Below are 11,812 nucleotides of genomic sequence, written 5' to 3' on the forward strand. Positions count from 1 at the left end.
ATCCTTTTTTCTTTTTATAAAAATTCGTTTTCTTATGAGAATGTTTTCCCTTTGCAGGAATATCAATAGCAAATTGTTCACAAAATTCTCCTGATTGTTGACTCTCATTCAGACGATGTCTCTTAATTTCTTGATTTAGCTTAATCTCATTATATAAAGCTAAACATTCTTGAGTGCATACACTAAATAATTTACCATATGAATATTGATTATAATCAATACTCATTGATGTTCCTCTAAGTGTTTCTAACCCTTTCAGCAAAAAGTGGAGGGAGTCTATCGATAAATTTAGACTTCCAATGAGTGCTATTATATTCTGGCAATTCCATTACTCTGGATAGGAAAACATATGTGTACCATCTAAAAGATGTTAAGGTCTTACACCTAAGATTTTGGAGCATGGTCCTAATGGTCTCACTATTATTTGACCATCTTCCAGAAAAATATTCTATAATATTCATGATTAAAGAATAGACAGTATTTTGGACATCTTGTCCATCTTCTTTTTTAACAGAATTCATAATAAGAAATCTCTGGTCATTTGTAAGGTAATTATCCCCCAACCTTTAAGTTGACCAGTGAAACCGGCTATTATCATTTCTGATATAGCCTTTTCAGTATTCTTATTAACTTTACAGATAGTGCTGTACATAAGCACTTTATGTACTGTCGTATAAATCTGCCTATCTATAAGGCCATCTATGTTTCATTCATAGATGTCTGTGCCACTGTAACCTTGATGGTAGTAGTCACTATCAAGTTCTTCTAGGAGAACATCATGTGGGGTTGCTCTCGGATAGTAGAACATCCTTTGAACTGGTTTTCGAGCATATTTTTCAGAGATCTTATTAATCTCGTCCGAGACTCGTAGTCCCTTATCTTCATCAGATAAATGCTCTAAATTTAGAGGGCAAACTCTAAATTCTCCAAATTTCTTTTCCACTAATTGTTCAGGGTCTTCAAGATTATTAATCTTAAAATCTTTGAGCTCGGGAAGGTGTTGGATACTAGTAGTAGCGATTTGCTCTTTACCTTTAGTATCCTTTTCAGCTATTTTTTGGACTTCAGTTATCAACTTGTCCAATCTTTCATGTATGGAAGCCATTTGTTCACCCAGAATACTAACATAAATATTAGTATAGTTATTCTGTGTGAGCATAGCATTCAAATTCTTAGCAGTTATAACAGCAGTATCATTTTTAAATAATTTAAAAAAAGTAGTGAAATATACTACTTTATTTTTTTCTCCTATTTGAAAAGATTATTGTGGTGGAAAAACTGATTAGGTAACTTCTCCACTCGTGAGCTTATAATCTCTTTCTAATACTGAAATATAATTATGAATATATTTAGACATAAACCAAGGAACAAAAGCAATTATTTTATTATGACTGCTAATGTCATTATAAAAATCGTTTTGAAAGAAAGTTCTCATTTCTTTATCAAAGTTATCAAAAAACCAATTTCTGAAAAGTTCCCATCTGGGTTTTTTAAATTCTTCACAAATCATTTTTCTTACCGGTGAACCCCGGAATAAAATTTATTTGGTTTATATCCATTAAAACCATTTGAGAAATCCATTTCAGATGGGGTTGGGTTAGGGTCTGAGTTAATCTTAACTATATTATCCTGTCTGATTTTAATATGATCAATTCTATTAATATCTCTGATTTGTGAAGTAGATGCTCTGGATGAAAAATCTACCACATAATCAATTGGAGAAATAAAGATGAGTTGGATCTAGTTAGTCTAGATGATAAACTCATATTATCAGTTTGAACGGGTTCATTGAACCTGATCTTAACAGTTCCATTATAGGTTTGCTCAATTTCTGTAACCTTGTATTACCAGTGTTTTGAGGAGCTATTGCTTCCTCTATGACCCATTCTTTGGAAAAATTAATTTTGTCCCATTTAATAGGCCTTCTGATAGTAACTTTAGATCTACCAAAATTAGTTTCTACTAAAATAGTTTTATTTTTAAAATCCATAATTTTACACATGGGATTTAAAGTATATAAAGGCTTATAATAAATCCTATAACAAATGCATATTACTTCTGTACCAGGCAAATAATCATAACCATGTAATTTGATACTCAAAATTAAAACATCTAATGAATTTTCGTCATTTAAAAAAATTTATAAATTCGGATAAGCATTAAAATAAACAGGATCATAGGCCAAACTAGTCTGTACTGTCCATATAAGGGATTTTTTTCAGTTCTGGTTCCTCCCATCAAATCCCGTCATGTTTTATATATAGCACCAGCATATATGCTCGACACCTTGCAAATACATTGCTTTACACACATTACAATTAGGCAAATAAGGTCAAGCCCTAAGGATTATTCTCTCATATAAGATTAGGTAAGATATTTACCTTAACAAGCCCAAATCAACCTTCTAGAATAGTCTTTCCCTGTGAAACCACCTCCGACCAGCTCACACCTAGCCAAAAATAACTCAATAATGTCAAACAAAGCCATAAGAATCAATTTCAAATAATAAAGCTTCAATCTTTATTCAATTCTCAAAAAGTCAATAAAAGTCGACCCGACCACACGATTAAAACTCGAGTCAAGGGGTAGATCTTGATTACCCATAATCCCACGAGTCCAAATATGTGATTATATTCTAAAACCAAGTCCAAAACAACCCTCAAATTCCAAAATTAATTCTCATAAGTTGTACCCCCCCCCCCCCCAAATATTTCCCTCAGAACTTTAAGTTTTGAGTGTTAATAATCTATGTAAATTCTTGAAATAATATAAAAAATGAGTAGAGATTACTTACCCCAAAGTCTTGTATGAAAATATCCTTTAAATATTGCTCATCCCCAAGTCTAGGGTTTAAAATATGAGGGAATGTGCTAAAATCCTAAATATAACACTTATATGCTCTACACAAGGGTACGATTTGCGAACGCAGCACATGCCTCGCATTCGTGAAGCACAAACAATCACAACCTCAAAATAACCCTCCGCGAACGCAAAGGTCTTCCCGTGAACGCAAAGCACCTGTACTCTTAGTCTACGCGAACTCAGCTCAGGAACGTGAATGCAAACTACCCTTCTGGCTCTCCTGCTACGCGAACGCGAAGGTCTTCCTACGAATGCCATGACCAACCAGCCCACACCCTTCGCGAATGCGAGCCAATTGACTCGAGTTTTGACCGAGAATGGCGTAGTTTGGCCGGATTGGGAATGGGAGAAAACTTTGAAAAAATTAACTAATTTAGAGAAAACTATTTTTTTGTCTTTTTGAAAAATGATAAGAAAGTGAAAAAATCTTTTTTGGGTTTTATCTTTTAGAAAATTGGACAAGAAAATCAAAAGTGATAAAAGAAACTATCAACATTCTCTCTTACTTCATTTCCCACCCTTCTTTCCCAAACATCAGTCCGCCAAATAATATTTTAAAATGGCCTCACTTTTCAGCTGCGATTACTTATGACTAGAGAGAGAGTGTCTGGTGCTACTTTCGACGAGGTGGTCGACATTGCTCGTCATATTGAGATTGTCCGCAGTCAGGAACGGGTTGAGAGGGAGGCTAAAAGGCCTTGTGGTTTAGGTGATTTCAGTGGTGTTCCTTCACGGGGTCAGTTTTACAGCGGTAGGGGTCGTTCTTACAGACACGCTCAGACGGGTCGTCCAGCTCATCGTGGTGCATCAGCTAGCCACGGTTCTTACAGTGCTCACTCAGGCCAGTCTTCATTCAGTGCACTACCAGCGCAGAGTTCTCATCATGCCTCATCCGTTCAGGCTTCTACAGGTAATTATTCGGGTTATCAGGAGCAGCAGTTCCATTAGAGGAGGGGTTGTTTCGAGTGCGGAGAATTGGGTCATTTTAAGAGAGATTGTCCTAGGTTGTTGAGTGGTGCTCCACAACAGAGTTCTCGACCAACGGCACCAGCACCAGCAGTTACACCACTCGCCTAGCTAGCTCGGGGTTGGGGTCAGGCAGTTAAGGGTCGCCCAAGAGGGGGAGGCTGGTCAGGTGGTGGTCAGGTTCGATTCTATACTTTTCCTGCCAGGCCAGATGCTATTGCCTCAGATGCAGTGATCACATGTATTGTTTCAGTGTGCCACAAGGAGGCTTCTATATTATTTGACCATGGTTCCACTTATTCATATGTATCATCATATTTTGCTCATTATCTGGATATGCCCTGTGCGTCTTTAGTTTCACATGTTTGTGTATCTACACCGATGGGCGATATTATTACTGTGGATCGTGTATATCGATCGTGTGTGGTAACTATTGGGGAACTGGAGACTAGAGTTGATCTCTTATTACTCGGTATGGTTGATTTCGATGTAATCCTGGGTATGGATTGGTTGTCTCCATGTCATGCTATTCTAGACTGTCACGCAAAAATCGTGACGTTGACAATGCCGGGGTTGCCAAAGGTTGAATGGAGAGGTTCTCTAAATTTTGTTCCTAGCAGGGTAATTTCTTATTTGAAGGCCCAACGTATAATTGGAAAGGGATGTCTGTTATATTTGGCCTTTGTGAAAGATATTGATGTTGATACTCCTATTATTAATTCAGTACCGGTCGTGCGAGACTTTCCGGATGTATTTCCTGTAGACCTGCCGAGTATGCCACCCGTCAGGGATATTGATTTTGGTATTAACTTGATGCAGGGCACTCAGCTTATTTCTATTCTTCCATATCGTATGGCACCAGCTGAGTTAAAAGAATTGAAAGAGCAACTTCAGGATCTCCTTGAAAAAGGGTTTATTAGGCCTAGTGTGTCACCTTGGGGTGCACCAATTCTGTTTGTGAAAAAGAAAGATGGTACTATGCGGATGTGCATTGATTATAGGCAGTTGAACAAAGTTACAATCAAGAATAAATATCCATTACCGCGTATTGATGACTTATTTGACCAGCTTTAGGGAGCGAGGGTATTCTCCAAAATTGATTTGAGATCAGGGTATCACCAGTTGAAAATTCGAGATTCGGATATTCGAAAGACGATATTCAGAACTCGTTATGGCCACTATGAATTTTTTGTGATGTCCTTTGGACTAACCAATGCCCCAGCAGCATTTATGCATTTGATGAATAGTGTATTCCAGCCATATCTTGATTTATTTGTAGTGGTATTTATTGATGATATTTCGGTGTACTCACGTAGCCAGGAGGAGTATGCAACACACTTGGGTATTATATTACAGAGGCTGAGAGAGGGGAAACTTTATGCTAAATTCTCTAAGTGTGAGTTCTGGCTTAGTTCGGTGGCATTCTTGGGACATATAGTGTCCAGTGAAGAAATTAAGGTGGATCCGAAGAAAATAGAGGCAGTTCAGAATTGGCCCAGACCATCCTCAGTTATTGAGATTCGGAGTTTTCTCGGCTTGGCCGGTTATTATCGTCATTTCGTGGAGGGTTTCTCGTCTATTGCATCGCCTATGACTAAATTGACCCAGAAAGGTGCTCCGTTCAGGTGGTCGGATGAATGTGAAGAGAGCTTTCAGAAGCTCAAGACAGTTTTACTACAGCTCCAGTATTGGTGTTGCCTACAGGTTCAGAGTCTTATATTGTGTATTGTGATGCATCGTGTATTAGTCTCGGCACAGTGTTAATGCAAGACAGTAGGGTGATTGCATATGCGTCGAGACAGTAAAAGGTACATGAGAAGAATTATCCAGTCCACGATTTTGAGTTAGCAGCTATTGTTCATGCCTTGAAAATTTGGCGGCATTATTTATACGGTGTCCAGTGTGAGGTATATACCGATCATCGAAGTCTACAACATTTGTTTAAACAGAAGGATCTTAACTTGCAGCAGCGAAGGTGGTTGGAGTTGCTTAAGGATTATGGTATAACCATTCTCTATCATCCCGGAAAGGCCGATGTGGTGGCCAATGCCTTGAGTTGTAAGGCAAAGAGTTTGGGCAGCTTAGCATATTTACCGGTAGCAGAGAGGTCTTTAGCCTTGGATGTTCAGGCCTTGGCTAATCAGTTTGTTAGATTGGATGATTCCAAGCCAAATCGAGTTTTGGCCTGTGTGGTAGCTCGGTCTTCTTTATATGATCGCATCAGAGAGTGCCAGTATGATGATCCACATCTGCTTATCCTTAAGAACACAGTTCAGCACGGTGATGCCAAGGAAGTCACTATTGGAGATGACAGTGTATTACGGATGCAGGGCAAGCTATGTGTGCCTAATGTAGATGGATTGCGTGAGCTGATTCTCCAGGAAGCTCACAGTTCACGGTACTCTATTTATCCAGGCGCCGCGAAGATGTATTAGGATTTGAGGCAGCACTATTGGTGGAGGCGAATGAAGAAAGATATAGTTGGGTTTGTATCTCGGTGTTCAAATTGTCAACAAGTAAAATACGAGCATCAGAGACCGGGCGGATTGCTACAGAGACTTGAAATTCCGGAGTGGAAGTGGGAGCTTATTACCATGGACTTCGTAGTTTGACTCCCACGGACTTTGAGAAAGTTTGATGATATTTGGGAGATAGTAGATTGGTTGACCAAATCTGTACATTTTATTCCAGTCGGTACTAATTATTTTTCGGAGCGGTTGGCTGGGATTTATATTCGCGAGATTGTTCGCCTACACGGTGTGCCGGTGTCCATTATTTCAGATCGGGGTACGCAGTTTACCTCACAGTTTTGGAGGGCAGTGCAGCGAGAATTGGGCACACAGGTTCAGTTGAGTACAACATTTCACCCTCTGACGGACGGACAGTCTGAGCGTACTATTCAGATATTGAAGGATATGCTACATGCTTGTGTCATTGATTTTGGAGGTTCTTGGGATCAATTTCTGCCACTCACGGAGTGTGGTTACAATAATAGCTACCAGTCAAGCATTCAGATGGCTCCGTATGAAGCTTTATATGGGAGACGGTGTTGGTCTCCAGTGGGTTGGTTTGAGCCTGGTGAGGTTAGAATATTGGGTACTGACTTGGTTCAGGATGCTTTAGAGAAGGTCAAGGTGATTCAGAAACGTCTTCGCACGGCGCAGTCTAGGCAGAAGAGTTATGCCGACAGGAAGGTCCGCGATGTTAATTACATGGTTGGGGAGAAGGTTCTGCTAAAGATTTCACCCATGAAGGGTGTGCTGAGGTTCAGAAAGAAGGGCAAGTTGAGCCCTCGGTATATTGGGCCTTTTGAGATACTTAAGAAAATTGGGGAGGTGGATTATGAACTTGCTTTGCCACCTAGTCTATCAGGTATTCATCCAGTGTTCCCTGTATCCATGCTCCGAAAGTATGTCGGGGATCCTTCTCATATTCTGGATTTCAGTACGGTACAGCTGGGCAGTAATTTGACTTATGATGTGGAGCCGGTGGCTATTTTAGACCGGCAGGTTCGAAAGTTGAGGTCAAAGAGCATAGCATCAGTGAAGGTGCAGTGGAGAGGTCAGCCAGCCGGAGAAGCTACTTAGGAGATTGAGCAGGAGATGTGGAGCAAATATTCACACTTATTTGAGACTCCAGGTATTATTCTAAACCCGTTCGAAGACGAACTTTTGTTTAAGAAGGGGAGAATGTAATGACCCGGCCGGTCGTTTTGAATATTATAACCCTGTTCACCCATTTACTGCTCAATTTATGCCTTGCAATTGATTTATGACTTATCGGGTTAGTTGGTTCGGGTCCGGAAGGAATTCGAAGTGAAATGAGACACTTAGTCTCATAATTAAAAATTTAAGTTAGAAAAGTGGACCAGATATGGACCTATATGTAAACGACCTCGGATTTGAATTTTTATGATTTCAATAGCTCCGTATGGTGATTTTGGACTTAGAAGCATGTCCGAAAAATTATTTGGAGGTCCGTAGTGGAATTAGGCTTGAAATGCCGAAAGTTAAATTTTTGAAAAGTTTGACCGGGGGTTGACTTTTTGATATCGGGGTCGAAATCCAATTCTAAAAATTGGAATACCTCTGTTATATCATTTATGACTTGTGTGTAAAATTTGAGGTCAATCGGACGTGATTTGATAGGTTTCGGCGTAATTTGAAGAAATTAGAAATTTTAAAGTTCAACAGGCTTGAATTGGGGCGTAATTCATAGTTTTAGCATTGTTTGAGGTGATTTGAGGATTCGACTAAGTTCGTATGATGTTTTAGGACTTGTTGGTATATTTGGTTGAGGTCCCGAAGGCCTCGAGTGAGTTTCGGATGGTTAACGGATCAAAACTTGAACTACAACAACTGCTGTAATTTCCTTCTGTTGGAAATCTCTTTTGCCAGATTCGAGCTCAGAAATCGAGCCCAGATGCGAGCCCAGATTCGAGCCCAGAATCTAGCCCAAAAATCAAACCAGAATCAAGCGACGATCGAGCCCAGGGTCGAGGGCCACGATCGAAGGCAGGGTCGAAGACATGATCGAGGGCCAGGGTCGAGGGCCATGATCGAGGGCCAGGATCTAGGGTCAAAATCGAGGCCCAGGATCAGATCCAGGATCGAGACCCAAGATCGAAGGCCTCGAAGGTCAAAATCGAAGGCCAAGTTCGAGGCAAAACCGAAGATGTCTGGGCAGAATTATATAGCAGGGACTTCGTCCCATTCGCCATTTTTGATAAATTAGAGCTTAAGGAAAGGCGATTTTTAATAGATTTTCAAGAAAAACTTGAGGTAGGTCCCTTGTGATCATTTCTACTCCATAATATTGAAATATTATTGAAACATCTGACTAGATTACATGATTTTGAGGTGTAACTCGGAGATTGGAACTTAGAAATTTGGAAATAAGATTTGCAGATTTGAGAGTTGAGTTGAGGTCGGATTTTGGTAAAATTAGTATGGTTAGACTCGTGGTTGAATGGGCTTCCGAATTTTGTAACTTTTGTCGGGTTCTGAGACGTGGGCCCCACGGGCGATTTTTGAGCTAAATTTTGAATTTTTATGGAAAATTAGAATTTTCTTATGGAATTAATTTCAATAAATTTTATTGACTGAAACGAATTATTTGTGACTAGATTCGAGATATTCGGAGGCCGATTTGCGAGGCAAAGGCATAGCAAAGTAAAGAATTTCATGTTTTGAAGTAAGTAACAGTTTTAATCTGGTCCTGAGGGTATGAAACCCTGGATTTTTGTGTCATGTGATTATTTTGAAGGTGACGCACATGCTAGGTAACGGGCATGTGGGCGTGCACCGAAGGGATTGTGACTTGGTCCGTCCCGTAAAAAATTATATAGTTGAATAATTTATTGTTAGCTATATGTTCTCTATGTGTTGAAGAAATATGACTGTAAATCATGTTTGAAATCATGCTTAGGCTATGTGATAGTACTGTTGGGAACCACATAGGTCACGTACTTATTGAATTATTTGCTAATTTCTATCTTATGCTCAGTCATGATTTTACTTGCGTATCATACCTCAGTCTTTCTTGATATTTGTTGATGCATTATGTTATCTTTGTTTGGGTTGATCTTTATGATTTCTAAGAGCCCGAGAGACTAGAGAGGTTAAGGACTGAGTAAGGCCGAAGGCCTGTCGGTGAGGTAAGGATATTATGGCATGTGAGTTGTCCATGCAGGATATTATAGCACGTGAGTTGTCCGTGAAACACGTGAGTCGTCCGTGCAGATTATGGCGCTTGGGCTGTAGGAGTCCCTCTGGAGTCTGTACACCCCCACTGAGCGCGGGTACCCATTGAGTGTGAGTGTTGAGAGCTGAGAGCCGAGTGATTGAGTTGTGGTGATGAGTTGAGTGATTGTTGCCTGAGAGGTTGTACTTGGTTTTATTTGTTGTTGCACCTAATTCCTATCTGTCATTGTTGTGAAATTCTCTGAAAGATTTTATATCTGGATTACATGAAATTGAATTGTATAAAATTTATTTGACTTAAACTGCCGGATTTGAAAGTATGTCTATTCTTTACTGGAATTACTGAAAGAGAACTATAACTGTGTAACTCGTCATTATCTTCAGTTCCTTAGTTATTATTGTTACTTGCTGAGTTGGTTGTACTCATACTACACCCTGCACTTCGTGTGCAGATCCAGGTGTTCCCGGATATAGCGGGTATTGATCATTTCGCGCAGTTAATTTTTAGGAGATTTTTGAGGTAGTTGCCGTATTTCGCAGACCTTATCTCTCCTTCTCTATCTCCTTGTTTATTGTATTTGGTCTCAGATTATTATAGACCGTATTTTTCAAACTTGTATTCATATTAGATGCTCATGTACTCAGTGATACCAGATTTTGGGGAGTGTTCATGTCAGTATTTGTGAGATTTTGTATTGTATTAAATTATTGTATTTTCAAACTTAAGAGAAATTGTGTTCTATCGAGATTATCGGCTTGCCTAGTATCGAGATAGGCGCCATCACAACGGGTTGAGATTTTAGGTCGTGACACAATCACACCCCTTTTTTTACCTTAACCCCTCTTTAAAAGATATAAAGTGATTTTAAAGGACAAAAGGGTTTTCATTTCGAAAGTGACAAAGATTATGTTTCAAAGGATGTTCAGAGTCGCCATTTGACATTTGGTTTCGGTATGCCAAGTCACCGTTTTGAAAAAATAATTTTTTTCCTTTAAAAATACATTTCGACTTCAAAACTAGTTTGCACCAGAGATTCTAAGTAAGAGGGTTCATTTAACTCGAGGAGAAGGTGTTAGGTATTCCCTAAGTCTCGTGAAAGTCACGATTGCATACATGATCTAGTTGGTTTTAAAGAGTACTCAGATTGAGGTAGAAACACACAAAAGCATAAATAAATACAAAAGAGATTCGAGGTCGTTCCCACCTAATAAAAGAAAATAAAATAAGAGAAAAATACTAAAAGTCTATACTATACTCACTCTACGATCCACTTGAGTGAAACAATCCAATACATATTGGTAAGATATTCTGGATAAACTCTTTCACATGTTAAGTAATTAAAACACTTTCTTATAATTAAAAATTTAAACAAAGAACTAACTCAAACAAGTATGAAACTGATAATGCAAATAGTTCACATAACAAGGACTAAAAATACGATAGGAAACAAACACAAAACATTTGCATGAGAAATGATAAAAGAGGAAGAGTTTAGAATCGGACCTCCATAGTATTAACAAGAACTCGTTTACAGCAAACTCCGGCGAACTAAATTTGACCAGAAAATGAAACAGCAGCAGGAGCTTGGACCGCCAACCACAAAATAACCTCGAACGACACCTCGACTCTGTGACGAAATCAAACCTCGAACCTCAGTCAAAATCCCAAATCCGAAAGGGAGAAGACGAGAATGGCGGCGACGACAAGGAAGCCGAAGAAAGGAGCAATTTCATCTCTGGCGAAGGTCGACATTGTCGTTAGGATTTGGATCTGATAATTGTAAGTTATACAGAGTTTTGGAGTTGAATAGATCTGTCTCTAGTTTCTTCTCGCTCGTTCTCTCTGTATTTTTGGACTCTTTACCCGTTTCTCTTCTCAATTCTCCTCTTTCAATAGTTTCCTCTGTTTTTTGTCTAATTCTTGTTCCCAAACTCCTCCGTCTTTACTCTCACTGTTCGTTCTCCCTCTATTCTCTCACTGTCCGTCTAATCTCTTCTTCAAAATTCCTCTCTCTGTTTTATCCCTAACTAGAGAATTTACTCGCGCGAATTAATAAAGGACTTAAATAATTTTTTTAATATCTGAATATTAAAATTATATTAGTCATCGAATCTAAATGTATTAGAGTTCAAGTTCTAATCAATTTTATTATTATCGATCTTATATTTTTTCTAGCTTTTTCTTATTGGGGTTTTATTATTAGATAGTTAATCCTTTTTCTTAATAACCTAAACGTATATACGTGATGCTATACCTATTTCTCATTTTTTACTTTTTCTTT

The 11,812-nt window shown here is 38.9% G+C and overlaps 1 long non-coding RNA gene across 1 annotated transcript; it reads right to left on the bottom strand.

Annotated features, from left to right (window-relative positions):
• Positions 1 to 2,030: 2,030 nt before the first annotated feature.
• On the bottom strand, positions 2,031 to 11,552 carry LOC108948821 (uncharacterized). Its single transcript, XR_001973597.3, has 2 exons — positions 11,035 to 11,552; positions 2,031 to 2,449 (listed from the first exon to the last, which is right to left on the bottom strand). It is a non-coding gene; the product is annotated as an uncharacterized lncRNA (long non-coding RNA).
• Positions 11,553 to 11,812: the final 260 nt, after the last annotated feature.

The sequence above is a fragment of the Nicotiana tomentosiformis genome, chromosome 2 (genome assembly GCF_000390325.3).
Source record: "Nicotiana tomentosiformis chromosome 2, ASM39032v3, whole genome shotgun sequence".
In the NCBI taxonomy this organism is placed as follows: domain Eukaryota; kingdom Viridiplantae; phylum Streptophyta; class Magnoliopsida; order Solanales; family Solanaceae; genus Nicotiana; species Nicotiana tomentosiformis.